The sequence below is a fragment of the Ochlerotatus camptorhynchus genome, unplaced genomic scaffold, assembly GCF_037179485.1.
Source record: "Ochlerotatus camptorhynchus isolate MF236.1 unplaced genomic scaffold, CSIRO-AGI_Acam_v1.1 ptg000551l, whole genome shotgun sequence".
Taxonomy (NCBI): Eukaryota; Metazoa; Arthropoda; class Insecta; order Diptera; family Culicidae; genus Ochlerotatus; species Ochlerotatus camptorhynchus.
The window spans coordinates 195,728-221,289 of NW_027041034.1; the positions used below are offsets into that span (position 1 = coordinate 195,728).

At 40.5% G+C, this 25,562-nt stretch overlaps 1 pseudogene; it reads right to left on the reverse strand.

Annotated features, from left to right (window-relative positions):
• The window catches only part of LOC135713388 (probable lysine-specific demethylase 4B), a 112,295-nt pseudogene extending 93,360 nt beyond the window's left edge, over positions 1-18,935 (reverse strand).
• Between the last annotated feature and the right edge of the window lie 6,627 nt (positions 18,936-25,562).

Genomic DNA, 25,562 nt, shown 5'->3' on the forward strand with positions numbered 1-25,562 from the left:
GCATTTTTTTAGCTGAAGAAGCTTGTTTTTGCCTGAATAAGCTCTTATACAACATGCTATGTTTGTTGGGAAGCGACCTAGGCAGGGCTGGAAAGCACCTCAGAGCGTTAGAAAAGCAATATTATGCACGCATGTCACAACAATCGACAAAGGGTGTGTTGTTCTTCCATTTACTTCGAACACTCTTTTCCAACTAATCTCTTAGAAAGCGATCCACACAACAAGCGCTAATGTCTTCTTTGATGGGGTGCTGCACTTATACTATTTCACTAGCGCTCATGAGCTGCTAGCAAAAAAGCTCACTAGCATAATGTGCACAGGACATCAGCGTCACCAGCAGGAAATTTCAGAAGCAACTGAAATTCGTGCTAGTTGGCGAGAACCCTAGTGCTAACAAATCTGCACAGATGTAAACACGCCATGAGTTCTTTGCAGACTTTGCTTACCACGACTGCATGCAAAGGAGATGAAGAAGGGCGTAAAGAAGAAGAATTTTGTCTATTTGCTGGGTTTTCCATTTGCAACCCTACACTGAGTGGCGCTCTTTGCGTCGGAGCCATGGCTACACATTGAGCTTTCGTTATTTCTGTATGTGTGGCTGCCTTCTCTTCTCCGCTGCTTTACACTTGCGCAGGGTGAAAGACAAGCAAACTTTGTGTTTGCTGTGTTCTTACTTTGTTTATTTCATAAAATCAGTACATTGCGCGCATTGAGTGACCAGATGACAGCCCTGGACCAAGGTGTATTGTTGGACTCTAAGCTAACGTTTGACTTACATCGTTCTATGATAGTCACCAAGGCAAATCGACAGCTTGGGTTCAAATCAAGAATCTCATGAGATTTTTCAGATCCGTACTGGTTAAAGGCACTGTACTGTACTTGTGCACCGGATTCTTGAGACTGCATCTGTTGTTTGGATTCCCTGCTAACTTTCCTGGAGCATTAGAATATAGCATATTCAAAAAACATTCATTCGTCGAGCATTGAGGTAACTTCCTTTTAGAGATCTACTAAACTTCCTCCGTATGCTGAGAGATGTCGCTTGCTAACCCTAGATAATTTAGAACGACGGCGATAAATTCAACAGGCATAATTCAAAGTAACAAACACACCATGGGATGAGTTTATCCGAAGGAAAATAAATTATGAATTTCTATACAACTTAATGCCCTAAAGTATTGAGTAAATGTATCAATTTTATTTTAATATTTTGATCTACTTTGGAACTCTCCCCAAAAATTTTCGACTGATTTTTTTTGGATGTCATCTTTTTTTTCCTTGATTTGTTTACCGTCGATCTTGTTTTCCGTACTGAGCACCAATGCTACCGACGCCAAGGAGGCACCATCTACACCTGGACCCTACCTATCGACCCATCAACTCATGAACCGGGAACCAACGGCTTCTACTTTACTTAACGTGATCAGAGATGTTTTGCATCAGAACATCCCGGTGGCGCCGACTGGGATTGAACTCAGGCCTACTGGGGTGAGAGGTAATCACGCTTACCAGTACATCGCGCCGGTCAATTTGATCCTGATGTTAAATCCAACTACTCCAAGAACTGTCATCCGACTTTTAGAGATTTTTTTTTCCCGTATATCCCTTACTACTTTTGACTTTTTTTTAGGAGTTTTATCTAAGTACCTCCGGAAGTTTCTTCTAATTTTCTTTAAAAGATTCTTTAGACATCTCTCATTTTTTTGTACATTTTCCGGTAGATTCTTCCAATTTATCATGATAGTTTTTTTTTTATATTTTCCCGTAAAAGATCCTTATGGCCACTCTTAGAAATTTATTCTAGTTTTATTGGAATGTGTACCTCAACTTTCCTCTTTCGTTCCGCGTAAACTTAATCCAGTTTTATTATGATGTTGTTAACTACTTCCACAGAAAGAGTCCTGCAACTTCTTCAGTCTTTCTAGACTTGATCTGGAAGATTCGTCTGACTGACAATGTATCTTGAAAGCTCCTTCCGAGTTCCCTCAGAGGTCTTGCTGTCATGCCCCGAAAATGTCTTCTTCTTCTTCTTGTTCGCTTTTCAAGCTTATTGGTGAGCGCTTATTAGCTTATTGCGTGCTCTCAACTTAGTGTTCTAAATGCACTTCCACAGTTATCAATTGAGAGCTTTCGATGCCAATACCAATGCATGAATTTGTATATTGTGTGGCAAGCACAATGATACTCTATGCCCAAGGATGTCGAGAAAATTTCCAACCCGAAAGATTCCCTCAACCGGACCGGGAATCGAACCCACCACCTCCGGCTTGGTAATACCGTGCCTTTACTGACTAGGCTATGAGGCCCCTCGAAAATGTCTGCCGACTTCTTTTGGAAGTTTCTCTAAACTGTTTCTTGGATGTCCGGAGTCTGTCAGCTTCTTCTGGAAGTTTCTTTTAACTTTCTCCCGAAATTTTTTCTGACTGTTCTGAAAGCTATTTCCAACATATTATACACAACACGAGCCAATTCGAGCAATCAGCCGGCAATTTAACCTCATATTTTATATGTTCGACTTCAATGTATCAGCTGACGTGTTTCGTCATCGGTTACTTGGCCTTTTCCGTACCGTTGAACGTAACTATTTAGTTTAAGTTTTATTCATTTAGACAATAATTGTCAGTTGAATTTTTCAATATACAAATAAACAAATAAACAAATTACATTGAATGTTAGTTGTATTTCCTATAATCCTCCGCAGCAAATATCGCAAAGCATACGAAATCAAATTATCGTACCATGAGCGCTTTTTATTCGCTTTTAGCCTATCCCTGTTCCAAAGTGTGGAGAGAGCAGTGAAGAAGGCACATGATAATCGCAACGTTTGTGGTGCAAGTCCAGTCGGCAACCTTTTTCTTTTCTTTTTTCAACATTGTTCATTTCACTCACTAATACACTCTTGCATTGAACCGCAGCTTGGTATAGTATATTATCCTCCATTCTGGCGGTCTCCACTAATATCATTCGTTCGGTAGCTTTTGAACTAAAGTATTGTACCAAACGCATTATCGACTTGTTAACTCCAAAACAGTGGAGTTATTTGATATTTTCGGCTCGATAGGCAAAAAATGAGCGATTAAGCTGATATAGTGCTCTATTCTTCTTCAATAAAAATTAGTTTTTTTTATTTGCATCAATTTAACAAACTCCCTCTAGACAGAACTCCGGGCTGCGCCACTGCATAATTGTAGTTGAGGGACCTTCACGTGGACAAGATCCACACGCCGGCTCGTCATCAAAACCGGTACGGCATAGTAACCGCCATTTCATCGGCGTGTGAAACACCGAACCGCCATTTGCCACCGTCATCAAAGGGGTGACGCTTTCTACGAGGTCATCGAACGCGACACCTAGTGCGTCGAACCCGCCGACCGGTCATCGACAGTGACCGTTGGCAGAAAACCACGTAAGCTACTACAAGCCATCATCTGGTGAGTCAACCAAGCTTTTATTTATTTGTGGAGTGTAGCGTCTGGTGAGGGCGCCACGGAGTAGGTATTTGCCGGTCGTAAGACTGAAACTCGTGACTCGTCGATTCCACCAAAAGCATGCACGCGACACTACAAATCCTTGTCACCAGGAGCACATGCCAATTTGTGACGAAACCCAACAACACATAACACCGAGCACATGACCACATGAGAAACAAAACAGAGAATGAGAGTATGATAGCGAGAGAGAAAAACCACACACCGTAGGAGAGAGAATAGGAACGAACACACAGAAACAGAAATTAAACGAATGTTGTACAAATTTTAATAATAGTAATGCTGGGTTTAGACTAGGCAAGTCAAATGATCAACTCAGTTGAATTCAACTGACTTGAACGCGAATTGAACGTGTAAACCATGCCATTTAACAGACTCGATCAACTCACTTGAATTGAAAAACAGTTGAACCAGGCTCAACTTTTCAAGCCAATTGAATTCAACTGAGTTGATCATTTGACTTGCCTAGTCGAAGCCCAGCTTAAGAGTCACTCAATATATCGTCGTTCATGTTATACTATAAATAAATGTTGTTTTCCCGTACCAAATCTCCCTAGCTTTAATTATTTGACATCACTCCGCGTTCGTGTTTGTTTTCGTTGCCCGTCCTCTTGTCGAGTTTGAATGTTGGGAAGTACATTCCACTACCAGATTAAGGAGAAGTCTAGTGGCAGGTAACGGGGCTGGCCAATGATGAGAAGTTCTGTCTCGTAGAGTTTTAGGGTATGCGTGAGCTCTACCGTTTTTCTGAGTGACTTTCTTGAGTGTGAATTCATGGGGATAATAGGGAATTCGCGTTTGGTCGTTTAGTTGGAAGCTGTCTGGAACAATCCGTAAATTCTTTCCAGGAATTAATGGACTCGCTCTTAGGAGAGTCTCATCCAAATCGTTCGGGCTAGCTACAAATTGTCACAGACAACGCTATTTTAAATTTGCTACCGACAGTGCTATCGCAAAGTTTTGGGACAGTATCTGAACAATTTTGTGTGTGTTTTTTCCACCCAATGTTTTACTTAATCTTCTTTGGATTTATTACGACCCTTCTGGAACTTTACGCCGGTATTCAAATTATTGTTCATTGAGCACTTCCATAGTTGTTCATTAAGAGCTTTCCAAGACTGTACCATATTTTCCTTAGTATAATTATGTGAGAAGTACAATCAGACTCTATGCCCCGGGAATTCAAACAAAATTTCAATCCGAAAAATTTAAAAAATGTACCAAGACTCGAACCCAGCCGCCTCCAATTAAACCATTAAAGTTGTAGTTTCTGAAGCACCAGCACCAAAATTGAGCAGGAAGTGGTAGGAGTTATCGGTTAGAGCGTTTTTCGGGTAAATCAAGATAATCTGCCCTATCTGTGGAGTATTCTGAAGTCTCGGAATTTTGAAAAAAAAATATCATGCCAGCATAACAAGAAATCAAAATATTTGATCTGATATCTCAAGTTCTTTTCCCTGGTTCAAAATTGGTTTTGAGTCCATTGAATCAGTTTCTGTGTTCAATCAACTTTCAAAAATTTTGCCGAACAACTTTTGGTGCCGTTTTGTTAGTATAAGTATAAGTATAAGTCATGTTTTGTTAGTATAAGACTTTTAGTCGAAAAACAATGTGATTTTGAAAATGGAACATGTAACAAATTAAGAAAGATTTTGAACGTTAATAACTCAGCTGCCTTTGGTCCAATTTCAATAATTTTATCATCAATCGATCAGAAATATGGCTACGCATTGATGCTTCTGAATGTTGATTTTCAACCCGAAACTATTGAAAAACTGGTAAATGTTCAGCATTGTCCAAAAGCGTAGAATTAACTAACAAATCCACCAATTACCTACATGCATATGCTGCTTCCCTAGCACAGTCGTCAGAGGGTAGTAAGTAGACGAAACAAGTCGAAATGACATTCGCCTCCGATCCTCGGGCGCGTGCAAATAGAGAGGATGGAATTGCGTGATATTTTGCACACTCATCGCCATACTCCGAACCACACGCTCCCAACGACCACACCACTGAGTGGTGGTGTTCGGTCGTCGAAATTAGTAGCAGCAGTAGCCGCAGTAGCAGTGCTTTTGGCATGTGGCGTTGAAAATTGTTCTCTAGTAACAACGAAAGGCTGCCTGCAAGCAGCGAGCTGCAGAGCCCATATAAGCAACCATCAAAGGAGGAAGAAGCTGCACCGCTATGCTATGGATCGGAATCAGTAGCTCTTCGTGAGTCGCTGCGGGTCGGTCATCTATGCCAAGCGTGTCACCCTCGCTCCAATCGACTACAAAACGGTGCTTTTCAGGGCCACGAAAAATTTGTTAAAGAGTATTATTTGGACATTTTTCAAGGTCATCAGTTCCCGCAAGCAGCTAGCTATCAAGGCGCAACCTGTCTATAGAAGGTATGGAATTGTAGGCCTGAATATATTGGTGCAATTAGTTTTTCTTCGGCTTTCATTCCGCACGATTCGTTTCTTTCGTTTAATCAATCACCCTTGTAGTGACGTCGAAAAGATTGTTTCAATCGGCGCTTACATATGAAATTTAATGTGGATTATAGAATTTTTTGTATGTTACCAAAATTTATGAATGGTTTGCCACTAAATGTTGAGATAATTGATTTTTTTTTAACTCTTTATTTGTTCCAAATTCAAAATAAATTACATTTCATTTTTAACCTAGGTGCTCCAGTTACTACAGTAACTTACCAGCCTTAATTGTTATGATATATATCTAAGTGTTTTTACATTGTTCCTGTCTTGGCAATTCAGTATTTTAAACAGGTTTTTTAAACCTGCATGTCAGTATAACAATTGATAGCTTAAAACTAAATAACTAAAACTAAATCTTATCTAAGTATAAAGAGAATTAATCGTTGCAATTGAGGATTGTAACGATTTTTGCCGGAAATTATTAATTATTTTGTTGGACATTTGTGCTAAAGTCTCAACATTCGAAATTCTATGTACTTCGGTAGTACTGTACCAGGGAGGCAACTTCAAAATCATCTTCAGAATTTTGTTCTGAATCCTTTGAAGTGCTTTTTTCCTGGTAGTGCAACAACTAGACCATATTGGCACAGCGTAAAGCATGGCCGGTCTAAAAACTTGTTTAAATATTAGAAGTTTATTCGTCAGGCAAAGTTTGGATTTCCTGTTTATAAGAGGATACAAACATTTGATATTTTTGTTACATTTGGCTTGAATGCCCTCAATGTGATCTTTAAAAGTTAATTTTTGGTCAAGTATTAATCCAAGATATTTCACTTGGTTTGACCAGGAAATTGGAACTCCGTTCATAGTGACTATGTGACTACTACTAGGTTTCAAAAAGGAAGCCCTGGGCTTATGTGGAAATATTATTAGTTGAGTTTTGGAAGCGTTGGGAGAAATCTTCCATTTTTGTAAATAAGAAGAGAAAATATCTAAACTTTTCTGAAGTCTGCTGCAAATAACACGAAGACTTCTTCCTTTAGCGGAAATGCCTGTGTCATCAGCGAACAAAGATTTGTGGCAACCCTGAGGCAAATCAGGGAGGTCCGAAGTGAAAATGTTATACAATATAGGCCCAAGAATGCTACCCTGAGGAACTCCTGCTCTAACAGGTAGTCGATTAGATTTGGAATTTTGATAATTTACCTGCAGAGTTCTGTCAGTTAAATAATTTTGAACTAATTTCATAATGTAAAGTGGAAAATTAAACTTTTTCAATTTAACAATCAAACCTTCATGCCAAACACTGTCGAATGCTTTTTCTATGTCTAGAAGAGCAACTCCAGTTGAGTGGCCTTCAGATTTGTTTGAACGAATTAAATTGGTAACTCTTAAGAGTTGATGAGTAGTTGAATGCCCATGGCGAAATCCAAACTGCTCATCTGCAAAAATTGAGTTCGTATTGATGTGAAGCATCATTCTATTCAAAATTATTTTTTCAAAAAGTTTACTTATTGAAGAAAGCAAACTTATTGGACGGTAGCTAGAAGCTTCAGCTGGATTTTTATCCGGCTTCAAAATTGGAACAACTTTTGCATTTTTCCATTTATCAGGAAAGTATGCCAAATGGAAACATCTGTTAAATAATTTTTCCAAGAAAGACAAGGTACTCTCTGGGAGTTTTTTGATGAGGATATAGAAAATTCCATCATCACCTGGAGCTTTCATATTTTGAAATTTTTTAGTTATAGACCTTACTTCGTCCAAATCAGTCCCCCAGGAATCATCAAAAATATTTTCTCGAGAGAAAATATTCCGAAAATCCCGAGCAACCTGATTCTCAATAGGACTAGTAAGACCCAAACTGAAATTATGGGAACTCTCGAATTGCTTAGCAAGTTTCTGAGCTTTTTCCAAATTTGTGATCAAAATTTTACCACCTTCTTTAAGCGCTGGAATTGGCTTTTGAGGTTTTTTCAAAATTTTTGTGAGTTTCCAAAAGGGTTTGGAACTCGGGTCTAATTTAGAAACATTATTTTCAAAAGTTTTGTTCCTCAGGGCAGAGAATCGCTTTTTAATTTGTTTTTGCAAATCCCGCCAGATAACTTTCATGGCAGGATCGCGTGTTCTTTGAAATTGTCTCCTACGGACATTTTTAAGACGGATCAAGAGCTGAAGATCATCGTCTATTATAATTGAATCGAATTTAACCTCGCATTTTGGTACTGAGGCAGCTCTTGCTTCAACTATAGAAGTAGTCAGAGATTCAAGAGCATAATTAATTTCATCTTTGGTTTGCAAAGGAATGTTTGGATCGAAGTTATATTCCATAAATGTTCGATATTGCTCCCAATCAGCCCTATGGTAATTGAAAGTAAAGCTGTTGGGATTAGAAATTATTTCTTGGGATATTTCAAAAGTTACTGGAAGGTGATCAGAACCGAAGTCAGCATGGGTAACCAATTGGCTACAAAGATGACATGAATCAGTTAAGACCAAATCAATAGTTGAGGGATTTCTTGCAGAAGAAAAGCATGTTGGGCTGTTTGGATATTGAATAGTGTAATAACCTGCAGAACAATCATCAAACAGAATATTACCATTGGAATTGCTTTGAGCATTATTCCATGAGCGGTGTTTTGCATTAAAATCACCAATAATGAAGAATTTAGACCTATGACGGGTAAGTTTCTGAAGGTCACCCTTGAGAAAATTATTTTGCTGGCCTACGCATTGGAATGGCAAATAGGCAGCTATAAACGTAAGTTGTCCAAATTTTGTTTCAACAGAAACTCCCAAAGTTTCAAAAACTTTGGTTTCAAATGAAGAAAGTATTTTGTGTTTGATTCGTCTATGAATAATGATGGCAACGCCACCACAGGGTCCATCAAGACGATCATTTCTATAAATCAAGTAATTTGAGTCCTTCTTAACCTTATGGCCAGGTTTAAGGAACGTTTCAGTTATAACGGCAATATGCACGTTATGAACTCTCAAAAAATTAAATAGCTCGTCTTCATTATCTTTAAGAGATCGAGCATTCCAATTTACAATATTTAATGCTTTAAAATCCATTACTGAATTTTAAAGTCATGACAATATTATTTGCAAATTTTACTCCAGTTTGAATAGCATCAAACATGGAGTTAGATTTAAGCATATCAGAAATCATGTCAATTAATGAATTCTGTAAAAATTCCATTTTAGGAGCAGTAATGCTTCCTAAGTCAAAATTGTCAAAATTTCCGTTAGAACGTTGGTTAGTATTTTGATTTCTACCCGCTGCAATAGCAGCATAGGTAGCTCCATTAACTCGCTGAACATTGTTAGCAGCGAGGGGAGTAGGTACAGATGAAACATTTGAAGCAGGGGTGATATTTGTACCTACGGGTACGAATGTAGAATTTGTTCCTCGCTGACCGTTGTTAACAGCAGAGGAATTTGTACCTGGTCGGAAACGTGGAGCGTTTCCTACCTGTCGGTTAGAACGAGATTGTAGGATCGCTTTGCGAGTCTTACATTCCCAAAAATTGGATTTGTGGTTTTCACCACAATTTGAACATTTAAATTTCTTAGGATCTTCCTTCACAGGACAGTCGTCCTTTGCGTGAGAGGAATCACCACAATTCATGCATTTAGCTGGCATGTAGCAATTTTTAGTTCCGTGACCCCATCCCTGGCACTTACGGCACTGAGTGAGGTTTTGGAAATTTCCTCCAGTCTTCCTGAAGTGTTCCCACTTCACTCAGACATGGAGCATAAGGCTAGCTTTTTCTAAGGCCTTAAGGTTGTTTAGTTCACTAGACTTGAAGTGAACTAAATAAAAATCATTAGAAATCCCGTCGCGCGAATCGCCAGGATGGGATTTCATTTTCATTTTGATTACTTGGAGTGGCACAAATCCAAGTAATTTTGCCAGTTCATCTTTGATCTGATCCAGGGATTCACCACTGCACAGTGGTGGAAATCGGCATTTTCGTGCGCTTAATTAATAGCTCATTTACCATGAAATTAAGATATATCGTGTCTTCAGAGAAGTGTTTCAATATGTTACTGCGCTTCTTTTGATGTTTTTAGTTAAAAGATTAATCCCCCTAAAAGTGAGATCGAAAATTTATTTTTACAACTATTCAAGATACAGTGTTGGTGTCTTCGACAAAGTTGTAGAAAATTTCCTTTCAAAGAACTTTGCTCAAGACGCTAGATTAATATCTTTTTTACTTTTCAAGATATGTGACGTTTATTGCCGACGGTCCCTTAAAAATGGTTTTCTCATCATAACTTTTTGGTCTACATTTTTACGGCTTTGCCATGTTCTAGTAAGTTGTAGATTATAACAAAATACACAATATTGTACATTACCGCGTTGCAGTATCTTCTGTAGAAAAAAAGTTATTGAAGTTTTTGTAGATTTTTAGACCATAATTTATGAACTTGTAACTTAGCAGGGGGCAAAATGGGGCAAAGTACCCATGGTGCATCTGAAACTTTAATAAATTTACTTTAAAATGATATCAAACATCTGTGAATGTAAGCGATTGTTGGTAAACTATGATTTAAACATAATAGTGAAAGCCGTGCCTAAATGTGCATGCTATTTCACCAGAATTGCCGCACCTAGTGTTAGAGATATCTTGTATACATTATAATACTACTGTTGAAATCAAGTAAGCCATGACCCAAGACTTCAATAATTTTTCTGAGTCCCTTAGCAACCATCGACAAGTGAAGTAAAATAACATTGTTAAATCTTAATTATTTGTTGGACATTGAGTGGTTTGAAAGCTCTATTGTGTACACGAATCACGGTAACAGTGCCCAGTTTTCAACTGTATAAATGGCCTCCATCGGTATGTAAAATATCTCAATTTGAAATTTGACTGTCTATGTTTTGGAATTTATGCCAAGAACTATTTTTTAAATCATTCTTATATTCCAGTTGAAATCGATAAACATCATCTATTTTCAACATGGAGGAACAACAGGAAGGAGTTTGGCGATAAAAAATCGCAGCGTATTCAAAGAGGTCCTGAAAGCCTATTCGATTGATTCAGACATTATGCCGGAAGTTATTATTATTATTTATCTTTATTAGGGAGGCTTTCAGCCTGGGGCTGGTTCACCTCCACGGCCGGAAGTTGCTGTGGAGGTTGAAAAGTATACCAAGACTATTTGTGATATTTTTCAAAGGCTTTGGATAAAACATAATCGCACAGCTGACAGGGTGCCACCATTTTGAGAATTTCAAAATACCGTTCAAACTTCCAGCAAACATCCTCAATATGCTTCCTTCGTCATCATCGAGTGTCCCGCTGGGCGTAAGCCAATGTCATTCGAAAAGTGTAGTGACTCGACTAAAAGAAAGAAAACAGCATCCATTCGTGGGAACCATCAAGCAGAAGAGCTTGTATTTGCAACGCAGATGAAGCTACGCGAGTCAGGTCAGAAACATGCTGCTGATATTCTCAAAGAGGCTGCGCAGACTACCCCGTCGCGGGCAAGCAAAATTGCTAAATCGTGGAAAACATCATCGAACAATCCATTGTTCGAGTATAACGATGCTGAAGCTTTGGCATTATTTGTTGATGCAAAGCTGTCCAAATCGCAGTACGTTAGAATACAGACCGAGGCCAAACAACGAAGTTAGATATATTTATACTAAATATAGTTTAAAATTAAGTGTTTTTTCTGTGTTATAGTCAGTGACACATGTGTGGAAGTAAAACTACAACAGCTTCTTGACCACACGTCGGAGCGAATCGTCGATGCAAACGAAGAAACGTTGGATAACTTCACAGATGAGGAGCTTCTAAACATTAATTTGACGATCAAGTGGGAAATGGACGGAAGTACCGGAAATGCTGAGTATAATCAAACATTCGAGGATGATGACGGTTCAAAAAGCGATGCAAGCATATTCATTACATCACTAGTTCCCATAGTTGCCGAAACGAATGGGAAGACATATTTTCGTTATCCTCGGGCATCATCAACTCGGCTGTGCCGGCCGATAAGGATACAGATAATGGCCGAAACTGCTGCGCTTGCCATTCGGGAGAAAGAATATATTGAAGAGCAAATTGAGAAACTGTTGCCAACGGAGTTTACGAAATATGGACGAGACATACGGGTTTGGTATAGTATGTTGTTAACTATGGTGGACGGGAAGATTTGTTCTGCACTCACTGGGACAAAATCGTCCCAAAGATGTTTTGTCTGCCTAGCAAAGCCTACAGAAATGAATGATATAGACAAAGTTCGACAGCGTAAAGAGAATGAGACTGCATTTCAGTTTGGACTATGTCCTCTGCACGCATGGATTAGATTTTTCGAGTATTTTATGCATGTTGCATATCGACTTGAAACGAAGAAATGGCAGTCCCGCGGAGAAGATAAACAGAAAATGCTAGAACAGAAAAAGAAAATCCAACAGCGTTTGAAGGTAGAATTGGGTATGAATGTGGATCAACCACAATCTGGTGGATCTGGAACATCGAATAATGGAAATTTAGCTCGAAATTTTTTTGCGAACACTGAACAAGTAGCAGACATCACTAAACTAAATCTCACAGCAATCCAGCGTTGTGGTGCAATTCTACAATCTATAGGATCAGGTTGCGAAATCGATTCAATATAATTTGACAACTATTGTGTTGAGACAGCACGCTTGTTGGTGAAATTATATTCCTGGTACTATCTACCAGCAAGTGTCCATAAGGTTCTTATACATGGGTCTTCCATAATTGACAATTTTATGGTACCAATCGGACAACTCTCAGAAGTAGCGCAAGAGGCAAGAAATAAAGATTGGAAAAGGTAGGTAAATACAAGCTTCATGATGTAATTATTTTATTGAAATATTTTTACCCATCCAACAGATACCGAGAATTCAACACCCGAAAGCATTCAAGACAAGCTAAAAATCGTGATCTTCTGAACATGCTACTAGTGTCTTCTGATCCATTGATCACAAGTATTCGAGGATGGCCGAAGAAAATCGAAAAATCACTATCGGATGACGCGAAAAGCCTTTTGAAAAGTTTTTCTTACGATAGTGAGAATGACAACGAGAACAACAACGAAACCAAAAGCGAGGACGACAGTGATTCATGAAATAGACATGTTGAAAAACTTTTATTATCAGTTTACTTTAATTAAATTAAATTGAACCCAATTAGCGTGCCGTATTTTTTACTATAACGAAGAACAAGTTTTAACACGAAACATACCTTCCAAAAGCTTACATTCACAGATGTTTGCTATCATTTTGAAGTAAATTTATTAATGTTTCAGATGCACAATGGGTGCTTTGCCCCATTTTGCCCCCTGCTAAGTTACAAGTTCATAAATTATGGTCTAAAAATCTACAAAAACTTCAATAACTTTTTTTCTACAGAAGATACTGCATCACAATAATGTACAATATTGTGTATTTTGTTATAATCTACAACTTACTAGAACATGGCAAAGCCGTAAAAATGTGGACCAAAAAGTTATGATGAGAAAACCATTTTTGAGGGACCGGCGGCAATAAACGTCACATATCTTGAAAAGTAAAAAAGATATTAATCTAGCGTCTTGAGGAAAGTTCTTTGAAAAGAAATTTTCTGCAACTTTGTCCAAGACACCAATACTGTATCTTGAATAGTTGTAAAAATAAATTTTCGATTTCACTTTTAGGGGGATTAATCTTTTAACTAAAAACATCAAAAGAGGTGCAGTAACATATTGAAACACTTCTCTGAAGACACCTTATCTCTTAATTTCATGATAAAGGAGCTATTAATTAAGCGCACGAAAATGCCGATTTCAACCACTGTGCACTGGGCAGTCCTTTCATGACAACCTTGAACACACGTTCAGTTTTGGTGTCGTAAGTAAAAAATTTGTGCTTCTTCTCAGTAAGATACTTGAGAAGACATTTAAATCCGTCCAAGGTTTCAGCCAATACACGGCATTCACCCCGACGTCCAATTTGTAGTGAAAACTTAACTTTCACGAAATTCAAAAGTTCCATGCGAAAAGCATGGAAATCGGTAGTGGTTATCACAATAGGGGAATCTTTTCCTTCTTGGCATTAAGCCGGGAAAGTTTACTAGAAATTTTCTTGGATGATGGATCATTCTCATCATCCGTGAGCAAATCAAATTGATTACTCAAATTAATTTCTTCAGAAGGGGGGTCAAGAGTTTGCCCCTTTCTTTTGCGTTTAGGCGCCATGGCGGCAGTAAATTTTTTATCCAAATCGACTTCCAAGCAGATTACTATAAGAATCTGAAGGATCGAAGAGGAATTTTCCAAATCGATATCCAAGAAGGATTACCTCGGGTAGGGTCCAAACAAGGATCGAAGAGGAATAAGAGGAGTTGAACAAGGTAGAAAATTTTTACAGGTTGAGCACTGAAAAGTGCTGTTTAAATTTGTTGTAGCTTTAGGTAGTATTAACACTTCCTTAAGCAAAAAGCAAATAGATCCGCACGGCAAGAGAGCACGATGCGGACTGGAGAGATAATTGATTGATTATTGAATTATCACACTGTATACCATGAAAAAGCAGCCTGTTTGTGAGTTTTTGCCTGTTTTCAAGCAAGGAGTTATCATAGAAAATCATAGATCTCCACTGGATCTATAGAATCCACGCAATTTCAAAAAACCAAAATGCACAGCATTACGAAAGGAAGTCAGGTTTCGACCAATAACAGATAGATTTTAATTCTAAACAAGCCAAACGATTGGAAATTTATCTACCAATCTGTTAAACTGAACACTTAGTTAATTTTCAATAGGTCACTATTGAAAAATATCAAACGTCCAACTGTTGCAATGGTGATCAAAATTATCACCGAATCTCTGAAAACAGCGCATTCCCTAACACAGACTTAAAAATCGAATTCGATGCGGTCCCACTGAACGGTGCTCATTCAATCACCGTAAGTGGTGGTGTCCAGTCCAGCAGCAGCAGTAGTAGCAGCAGCAGCAGCAGCAGCAGCAGCAGCAGCAGCAGCAGGAGTGCTTTCAACAACAACAACAACGAAAGGCTGCCTGCAAGCAGCGAGTTGTAGAGCTCATATGAGCAACCATAGAGAAGGAGGAAGAAGTCCCACCGCTAGGCTAGGATCGGAATCAGTAACTCGTCGTGCTCAGCTCAGCATTACTCAACCATCACTACAAAATGGTCCTTTTCAGGACCACCATAAATTTGTTAAGAGTATTATTTGAACATTTGTCGAGGTCATCAGTTTCCGCAAGCAGCTAGCTATCAAGGCTCAACCTGGTCTCTATATAAGGTGTAGGCCCGAATGTATTGGTGAGATTAATCATCGTCCGACCATTTTCCAGAACACGCTGGTAGGAAGTGTTAAAAATCCATATAGAATTTGAGAGAAGTGGGAATAATTCGCTTTGGGTGTATATTCAGTCCCCAGAAAGCCAATAAAATCAAATTTGTGAGAAAATTAGCTCTCACTAATTCAATCTCTCGAAGTCTCTCCTTTTTTACATATTCTGCACAAACGATACTTTCCGCCCCGCCCCATTCATATAATTCGGAAGGAAATCCTGTGAGGGGTGAATTGAATACACTTAAATACCAAAATGCACAAAACTTAAAAATTCATAAATTACAAAAAAATCAAAATACACCTTGTAAAGTCGGGTAGATGAATCGAAAATACTAAAGTTGACAGTCCCTTGGATTCTCTTCGTCAAATTTATCTTTGAAATAAATACTACAAATTTGATACGCTTACAAATTAAAAACGGAAAGAGTTAAGATAATTGATGATTGATCAATTAAAAGAACTAAATGTTCACATTTGTTCCGTCCACTAGCGGTCCTACGTCAAGCTTCCGTTCGTGCCCCTAGGCACAGACCCTTCTACTTTTTTAGCCACGTCTCAAACCGAAGCTCTTTTATTGCGACTGAAAGCTTGCACGGTTTTCCGGTGCAGATTTTCGGTTTACGTCCAGATTTTTGCTTGTCCTGGAAAATTGCTTCATCACCATACTTTCCAATCGCGTTTCGAACGGCTCCGATGTTTTTACCTTCCAATTTCGCTAATTGACTCAGAGATATAGTACACCATTAATGCACGATATGTTCGCGCTTTTCCGGAGAAATGCTTTGCATTGTCACGGAAATGCAAAGAACCGACATTGTTGGAAACTGTTGGTCGAAATGTAAACAATGATTCATCGTGATAATCAGCTGTTCAAACGTCATCTCAAGCAGGGGTGTTCCAACGTTGTGCTTAGACATTCTGGGACACCCTATGTTTCTATATATTCTGTTTACCTTGCATGCAACATTTTTTGCAGCGAGCTAGTTTGCTTTCCACGAGAAGCTCGAGAGATGTCGTTTCTGAGGTTCTATTTTTTTAGGTACAATGTTTTCAAGAAAAACTTATTCAAAGTAAATCTTTTAATTTTGTCGAACCTCTTAACGGAATCCCTTTATAAAGAGCTTTGAATGTGTTGGTTTATTTCCTTTAAATTCCGTTATAATTGGTTATCTTTTGACAGATACGCGTATTTCGTCTTCTACTTGCATACTTCATCAGTGCCATCAGTGGTGTTGAGTACTTGGCACTGATGAAGTCTGCAAGTAGTAGACGAAATACGCGTATCTATAAAAGATAAGCAATGATAACGGAATTTAAAAGAAATAAACCAACACTCTCAAAGTTATTCAAAGTGTTACGTCTGTTTTTCTGTATCACAACAGTATATAAATGATTCGTTTAATTTTATTTTGATCGATTCAAACTAGGAATGACTATCGAATCTTAAATGAACTTCCCTTTGATCTAGCAAAGACAAAATCTGGATCACCTTAACGATTCTAAAATTATGTAGCTGAAAAGATTGACGAGCTCTCCAAGGCACGTCGGCCAGGGCTGCAACCGACCATGGTTTCAAGCGCTTCCTTCCCCTCTCCGTTGCAAAAATGAAGGCGTACGAGGTTGATGGTTGTTGCTCTGCAAATGGGCAGAACGTGTCTGACCCAAAGCAAACATTAATAGCCGGGGACGTCTTCGACAAGTATTAGCGCCGGGCTATGTACCCATCATCATCATACTCTCCCCCATTCCCCTCTTCAAAAGAAAAACACACTGGCTGACTGCGGTGGTGCCGGAGAAAAATCAATAGCGCAAAAGAGCGCATCTCCCTTTTCATCAGCTCGTTTGGTGCAGCGCTCCGCCGAGTCCTCCCCCCAGCATTATTGGGAGCCTTCGCAAATGCACAAGTATCTTACCAGCCACCCTCCAGCGCAAGATATGCGCGCTGTATGATGATAGTTATGGGCATTAAAACTGCGGCTCCAGTAATCGAGAAAGTCTCGCTCGGGTTCGAAAGAAATTATGAAGAACGAGCTCCAGAACTGCCGTGCTGCTGCAGCTGTAGGAATGGAATGGAATGGGGCTGCTGCCGGTCGTGATGAGAAAATTGCTCGTGAAGGATTTCGAATCCGAGGGGTGGTGGCTGTGGTGAGCGGTACTGCATTTGGCGTGAAAGCTAAGAAAAATCGACAATGGCCCGAAGTTAGTCGTTTGGCAGATAATGATACGACGGGAAAAGCGATCCACTTTGTGCGTCTTTCTGTGTGTGTGTATGTATTTATGTTATGAATAGGACAGAACGTGGGGTTCTAAAAGTTGGTGAGTGAAAAATTTCTATTCTCAAAGTGCACTATTTCAGAAGCAACCATCAAAGGGGACTCCAAATTGGCACTCGCTTAGTCAGCGTTGGTCGGTGGTGGGTAACCTTGGTCAGAGTTGGAAAAGCCAGAAGCAATCAAGCCAGACGTGACATGAACCGTTTATCGGTTTGAGAGGAAAGAAAAACAACAGCATCAGCATCAGCATCAGCAGCTAAAAAAAAAAAAACAAGAACGAGAAACCGCGTGAGCCGTAAATGCTTGACTAGAACAAATTTTCTTTGTGTTCACGATCTGTTTGACTCGGTTGTGTTATTTCGCTAGTCGGTTTAGTTTTTGCGGCGGCGGCGATGCCATTGGTTGTCTTGGCTATTTTCCGCGAGGTTGAACGCTCAGGAATGGTTTTGTGGAATTTTTGCTGCTGTGTTTCGGTCGGGGAACAACTGCAGTCAGCAGGAGCAGCAATAGCAGAAGAGCAGATACAATGCAGCAATGACAGCGCACTTGTTGGCCTGTCAAGAAATGTTTAGTTCAGGCGGAGAATAATGGGGAAAAGTGATGTTTTTTTTTTCTTTCTTTCGTTGTTTCGAGTCGTGCTACTTCAGCATATTACGTTTCTAATCTGATGATTAATTGATTTTTGAATGAAGAGTTTTGCCTGTTGCGGATCGGTGATTCTTTTTTTAGAATAAAAATCATAAGACTAGAAGTACAGTTGAATTGCTCAGATAACCCATTTGGACAATGATGGAGACCCTTCCCGTTAATTTCCAAAAGCTTCAGGTCATCCGCAACCAACCAATCGAAAACTGTTTCTAATTCTGCAAGATGGTAAATACACCATAAATACCTCGGTAAACACGACCGCAAATCAACATGCCCACTCGAGATCGGAGCTCCCGGTCAATGCGCAAAGCCCTCGAGCCCATCAGACGGGGAAATGTTTATCAATGTTAAATAAGCCGATAACTTCCCGGCCACTTATGCTTAGCGCCTGTCGTCACGTCATTCACGTGTTTGAGCTCGGCAAATACCTTCATACCTAACTAGTAAGCTACTTGTTGGTTGGTTGGTAGGTAGGCAGGCAGGCACTTGGCTTCAGCTTTTGCGAGTCTGTCAAGCGCGGCCGGGCAAAAGTGCCCAAAGTGACCCGGAGTGATTACCTTTTCACTTGCTTTATGCTTCTCAAGAGCTACCGTTTGTGGTCATCAAACATTCGCACATGTGGCTGTGCCGGTGTCTGCGTCCTCTGCTGCCTGTCAACGGGGAAGTTTATCTCATAAAAGTAAAGAGAGAACAATTTACGCAATTTCCGAAATTACTCTCCCGTAGCAAACTGCTGCTCCTGCTGGTGGTGGTGATGATTGAACATGCTTTAGGTGCAAAACACGATCGCTTTTAATGGGTAAATGCATTGCTGCTGATGGAAGCAAGCTGCTTGGTACCCACTAGCAATATTAGGGCGGAAAGTGAGTGAAAAATGCTTTGGCAAGAATTTTCTTAACGACGAGAGCCAGCAGAAATCTCGACATTCCTTTCCACACCCCTGAAGTGGAGAAACCAAGCGAATGAACGGTGGTCCGGTTGGAGAACATTTGGATTGCTTCAGTTGGAATGCATTTTCCAACTTTTCGGAAACATTTTCCCATTTGAGCACCGCTCTTCACATCAAAGCGTACGCTCAGTGAGAGTGCCGAAATAATAAAAACATGAAAATGCCATAAAAAATCTTTTGCCGTCCAACATTTGCGAAGATAATTTCCCTACTTTACCTTTTAATGAAATATAAAATCTGATAAAAACGCGCGAAAGCCACTGCCATTTGAGAACGCAAAACGCGTCCAGCTCGTTTGTCGAAAGGTCAGTGTGTTCACACTTAGAATGTTCATGCGAAATAAAGAACCACTCTCCATCGACTCCACTACTTCTGCCATTGCAGCAGCGAAATACTTCATCACACAACGAAAGTATGCGAGCATCAGCTCTAAACTAAGGGAGTCCGGTTCCGGCTTCGGGGGGAAAGGGAAAATTAACTTTTTCGGTATTTGCCTTTCCACTTTGAAGGAAACTGACTGCATTGTGGAACGCAAGTAATTAATACCAAATGCTATTTCCCTTGGGTAATTCGGAGTCGCTTCATTTGTTAGGAACTCATTACGTCGTCGCAAGTCGTCGGGTGGCAATTTGGACGAAATGTGCTTTCATCGCCCGCCAAAGGACGCTCTCGCTGATGAATTGTTACGAATCGTTTTCCGTCGACAATGCAATTCAGTCGACTTGAGATGGCAAAATGTGATGAATAAGGACATGGGGAGAATTTTATGGGAATTCAATGTTTCGCTTAGTTCAAACAACGAGAATCCATCGCTGAATTGATGATGGTTGATGAAGTAAGTGTTGTTCTCAAAAATTAGCCATATTCAATAATAATTGAATGATGGCACGGCTTATGAAATTCATTGATTGCAAAAATAGCTTAAAATAAAACAATATAAAACCTTGGGTGAAAACCGGCCAATTTCCACCTCTGCAATGGCATTCCAGCAAATTGAAAACTGGCCTGTCCTAACCTACTTACAGCACACATTTCCCACTACACAGATAAAGGGAAACAGATCAAGAATTCCGGCTTTGATATTGAACGGCTTACGGTTGTATCATTATTTCGAATTGGCATTTAGGTACTCTTTACCCTGTTCGGGACAATAACTTCCTAAACAGCGACGCCAAGGGACGCAGTCAGTGCTTTCATGGTAAATGTAGTGCTCATTACTCACTGATTTTCAATATGTACGTCCCTCGCCCACCTAAAACCCTACACAGCAAAAAAATAATTTTGATATCACGTCAAAGTGGATGCACTACAATCATGTCGAAAATATGGTGTAATATTACTTGCTAAAAAGGACAACATTATCATTAATACAATGCATGAACTGACATTACGCTGCTTTTACTGCATTTGTTTATTTATGTGGTCATAAAAATTACATGAAATTTTCGACATGATTGTAGTGCATCCACTTTGATGTGATATCAAAATTATTTTTTTGCTGTGTAGCAGCACACATGTCAATGAACAGTTGTGGTTACTAGTATGTGACTTATTTCAGTCACAATCAAGTTGTAGCAACTTATTATGATGGACTTTTGTTGCTTGGGAATCCTTGCATCCATGATTGTGTAGAAGAATGTATAACTGCATGTACACTTAATTCAGTGCCCTCTTACTTGTGGTAGATAGAGTTGGTATAGAATAATAATCGTGGTAAATAATGGTAACTAAATATTTGAATACAAAAAAAAAGGAAGTCGTATAACACCATCCTCAAGTTGAGTAAATTTGTGTCAGCGTGTAGTCGTACAATAATGTCACGAACGATTTGAGCATAGTTGAGTCAGCGTGTAGCGTTGATTTGATTTAGCTACACCGCAAAAACGAAAACGACATAAGACGCTCACATTCATCAGCAATCAGTTTGTTTTGTAGGCTATCGATACTTGAGAAGTAAAATACACATTTAGAAAAGAAAAAAAAAAATCATATAATTTGAGGTGCTTTGAGGCTGACATATACAAGCGTTAATTTTGGTATAAAAATAAGTCATAACAGACATGAAATTCAGCCCAATCAAACGTAGTTTTCGTCCAGCAACGAAGTTTTCAGTCTCGGAGCACTTAATTTTACCAAGCCAAGCGTCACACAAGTGAAAGTGGTCCTTAGCCTCTTGTCCAGTAACTCCTATCCCTTTCTCCCCGCGGCGTCGGCTGGGGTACGAGTAACCTTAGAGACCTGGTGGGAACTTTGGTCGTATGCTGACAGGGAAGGGGGAGCTGCATCCTTTTCGGAGGATGTGGCTTACAAAACCCGAGCATCTGTTCTCCATGTTAGGGGTGGTTCAAACAGCGTCTGACTGGCATCCAGCGACTGAATACAAAATGCTTTTCCCCGAAAGCTATACCCAAGATGGCAGTCCCATCACGGCAGATAGGAGACCTTAAGCCAACCACCTACTGTCTCCGAAACCTTCAAATTGTTACAGAAATCTATAGTGAAAGATTACGAACTGATTTTATGGCAACGGACAAGAATTGGAACTTGGAATGTACTGGCCCAACAGGGTAAACTGGCACAACTCGCCAGTGAGGCCCGCCGTATGAAGCTAGAAATCCTGGGACTTAGTGAAGTCCGCTGGCCGAACTTTGGAGAACACAAGCTGCCTTCGAGACAGGTACTTTTATATTCTGGTATGCGAGGTGAAAACGCTCCGCGACATCGTAGAGTTGGCTTTCTGCTTAGCGCCCAAGCACAGGCTGCACTCATCAAGTGGGAGCCTATCAATGAGAGAATAATCGTTGCCAGATTCAGAACACGGGTTCGAAACCTTACCATAACCCAATGTTATGCGTCAACCAATGCTGCCGAATTGCAGGACAAAGAGAACTTTTACAGTCAGCTGAATGCTGTCGTGGATAAGACTCCAAGAGGTGATATCAAGATCTACATAGGCGACTTCAATGCAAAGATCGGCTCCGACAACTCGGACTATGAGTGCATTATGGGACTCCATGGTCTCGGAGATATGAGCGAGAACGGCGAGCTGCTTGCCGAGTTTTGTGGCAACCTCGACATGGTGATCGGGGGTTCGCTCTTACATGGGTCTCCCGTGTTGGATATACAGAGAACCAAATCGACCACATCTGCATCAACCGAAAATGGAGACGGAGCCTTCTTGATGTTCGGAATAAACGCAGCGCTACATCGCGTCTGACCATCATCTCCTGGTCGGTGAGATCCGCCTACGCATTGCGCGGGTCAACGGCGGGAGGAGACTCGGGCGGCGATTCAACACACGCCGACTGGAAGACCCAGCAGTGAAAAGATCGTTCGTCGAAGAACTCGAGGCTCGCGCAGCTAATATTCCGGAAGGTGGCAGCGTAGAAGAACAGTGGACGAGCATCAAGAATGCCTTTATTGAAACAAGCCAAAACCCTGCGCATTTAGAGGAAGGATTGGATCACCGATGAAACCTGGAGGAAGATCGAGGAGCGGAGATAAGCAAAAGCCGCGATAGAGCGAGCAAGGACCGAGGAGCCAAGAACGAGGCCCGTCAGCGGTGTTCGACTCTAGAGAGGGAAGTTAAGCGCTCCTGTATACGGGACAAGCGAGCGTGGGTGGACTCCCTGGCTGATGAAGGGGAGAAAGCCGCAGCAACTGGCGATATCCGCCTCCTCTATTGATGTTTCACGACGCCTGAACCCAAGTATGCCTGTGAAAGACGCGACTGGACAGTTGCTCACCGACCCCACTGACCAGTTGAAACGTTGGTTTGAGCACTTTGAACAACTTCTTTCAACCATCAGCATTTCGGCATGATCCGCCAAGGGTGAGGCGCGTTACTCGCGTCAACACTGAAGCTCCATCATTGCAGGAGATAGAAGCAGCCATTCGAAGTATGAAGTCCAACAAAGCCCTGGGGGTCGATTGCATATCAGCAGAGATGCTCAATGCTATCCTCACAAATGTTGCATCAACAATTCGTCAATATCAGGGTCACCGAGACTTTTCCGGCCGACTGGATGCAGGGCGTCTTGGTAAAAGTCCCCAAGAAGGGGGATCCAACTGTATGCGACAACTGGCAACGACATGTTACTGTGTATTGTTTTCAAAATTCTGTGTAAAGTTATCCTCAATCGGATACAGGAGAAGATCGACGCGACTCTCCGACGACAGCAGGCAGGATTCCGTGCTGGAAGACCCTGTGCACGCTCCGCATCATCTTGGAGCAGGTCAATGAGTTTCAAGAGTCCCTGTACTTGGTATTCATTGGCTACGAAAAAGCTTTGAACCGACTAAACCACGAAAACTTGTGGGGCGCTCTAAGACGCAAGGGAGTCCCTGATAAGATCGTTAACCTCATCGAAGCGCAGTACGAGGCTTTCTCATGCAGAGTGTTGCACAATGGAGCTTTGTCTGACCCGATTCGGGTAATCGCGGTAAGGATGTATATTATCACCGCTACTGTTCCTCATTGTAATCGACAAGATCATGGTTGGGGCCGTTGACCGTGTTCCAAATCCTGGGGTATTGTGGGGTATTTGACAATATTTTGAAAAACCTCTTTTTACGAAGTAAATCCCAAATAACGAGTTTTCTTTTTACGAAGTAAATCCCAAATAACGAGTTTTCTTTTTACGAAGTAAATCCCAAATAACGAGGTTTTTTTTTACGCACTAATTCGATTTACGAACCCCCGTTTTGGTTCGTAAATGGAGGTTTCAGTGTACTATGGAGCATCTCAACGACTTCGATTTGGCTGATGATGTTGCGTTAATAGCATAACGGCGCTCTGACATGCAGAGTAAGCTCGACGACCTTTTGGAACGCTCCTCTGAAGCAGGTCTAACCATCAAAGTCAACAAGACCAAATCGTTGCATGTCAACACGGAAAACCGTTCCAATTTCACGGTAGCTGGCCAGGCAGTGGGGAAAGTCGAAAGCTTCCAATATCTTGGCAGCCAGATAGCGTCGGACGGCGGCACCAAGAGCGACATAGGCGAACGGATTAAGAAGGCGAGGGCTGTTTTTTCCAGCTTTCCAAATGTATGGAGAGCGAATCAGATCAGTCGACGCACCAAAATCCGAATTTTTAACTCGAACGTGAAGTCTGTGCTGTTATACGCCAGTGGAACATGGTGTGTATCAGCCGAGAACACTCAGAAGCTACAGGTGTTTATCAACCGATGCTTGCGGTACATAATTCGTGCCTGGTGGCCCCACAATTCGATCTCAAATTCCGACCTTCATCGTTTGTGCCATCAGAAGCCCATAGAGACAGAAATTAGTGAACGGAAGTGGAGGTGGGTCGGCCACACTTCACGACGGAGCGGAAACGAAATCTGCAAGCAAGCACTGGACTGGAATCCAGCAGGACATCGCAGCAGAGGCAGACCCAGAGGCTCGTGGCAGCGGAGCCTAAACAGTGAAATTAAGAAAGTTGACCGAAATTTGACTTGGGCACAGGTCAAGGCCAAAGCTAGTAATCGCCCAGGATGGAAATCTTTTACAAAGGCCCTTTGCACCCCTGGAGGTGCGCACCCAAGACCATGAATTAGACTTGTAGAATGCTATAAAACCTCTATAAAGCTTGCAATGTTACTTGGGCAGGATCGTTACGTAAGTAAGTAAGTCCTTTTCAACTGATTCTTATGTCAAAAGGGCCGTTTGCATTTGTCGGTCTCAAGGGCACTGAAATTTATATGTCTTTTTCGTAGTGATCGGCTTTTAAAAATTTCATTGATTTTACTGTAATGTTGAATGATATTATAAAGTCTCAATAATTATATTTTTTTTAAAACCAACTTTCTTAGTTAGTTTCATTATGAGAATTTAATGGAGTTGCTGTGATTTAAATTTCCAATTAAGACTTTGAGTTTGTACCATTCGGATTTTGAAGAGATGAACTAGCCTCAGGCTAAAAATCTCTAAAATAAAGAAAAAAAAAAAAAAAAAAACATTCGGATTTTGGAAATCTTGTGAGCTGTAGGATTTAAATAATTTATGAGAAATCATAATCTTGTATTTTTATTAGATTTTTCCATCTTTCATGCATTATAATCATTATCAAAAATCTTTCAAAGTGGCTTTCTTCGAGGCAATGAACATTTTGTTTATAGCCGTTAAAAAAATAGCACCCTAATTCAAATCCCTGAAATCGGTAAAAATTCAATTCAACGTTACACGTACGAATTCAAAACAATCGATCTTTTTATTTATCATAAAATGGGGTTAACATAAAAAAGACTTTTTGAACTCGGAAAATCGGTCCACATGTTCACATAGGGGCCTCAGATAGCTTAGTCCGTCAAGACATGGTATTATCAACCAGGAGGTGGCGGTCAGTAATTTTGGCTCGAAATCGGTCCCGTTTCAGCCCTTTCCCAGCAACCATCCAATTTTGTTTGACTTAATGAATATTATACCGGTGAGTTTGGCAAA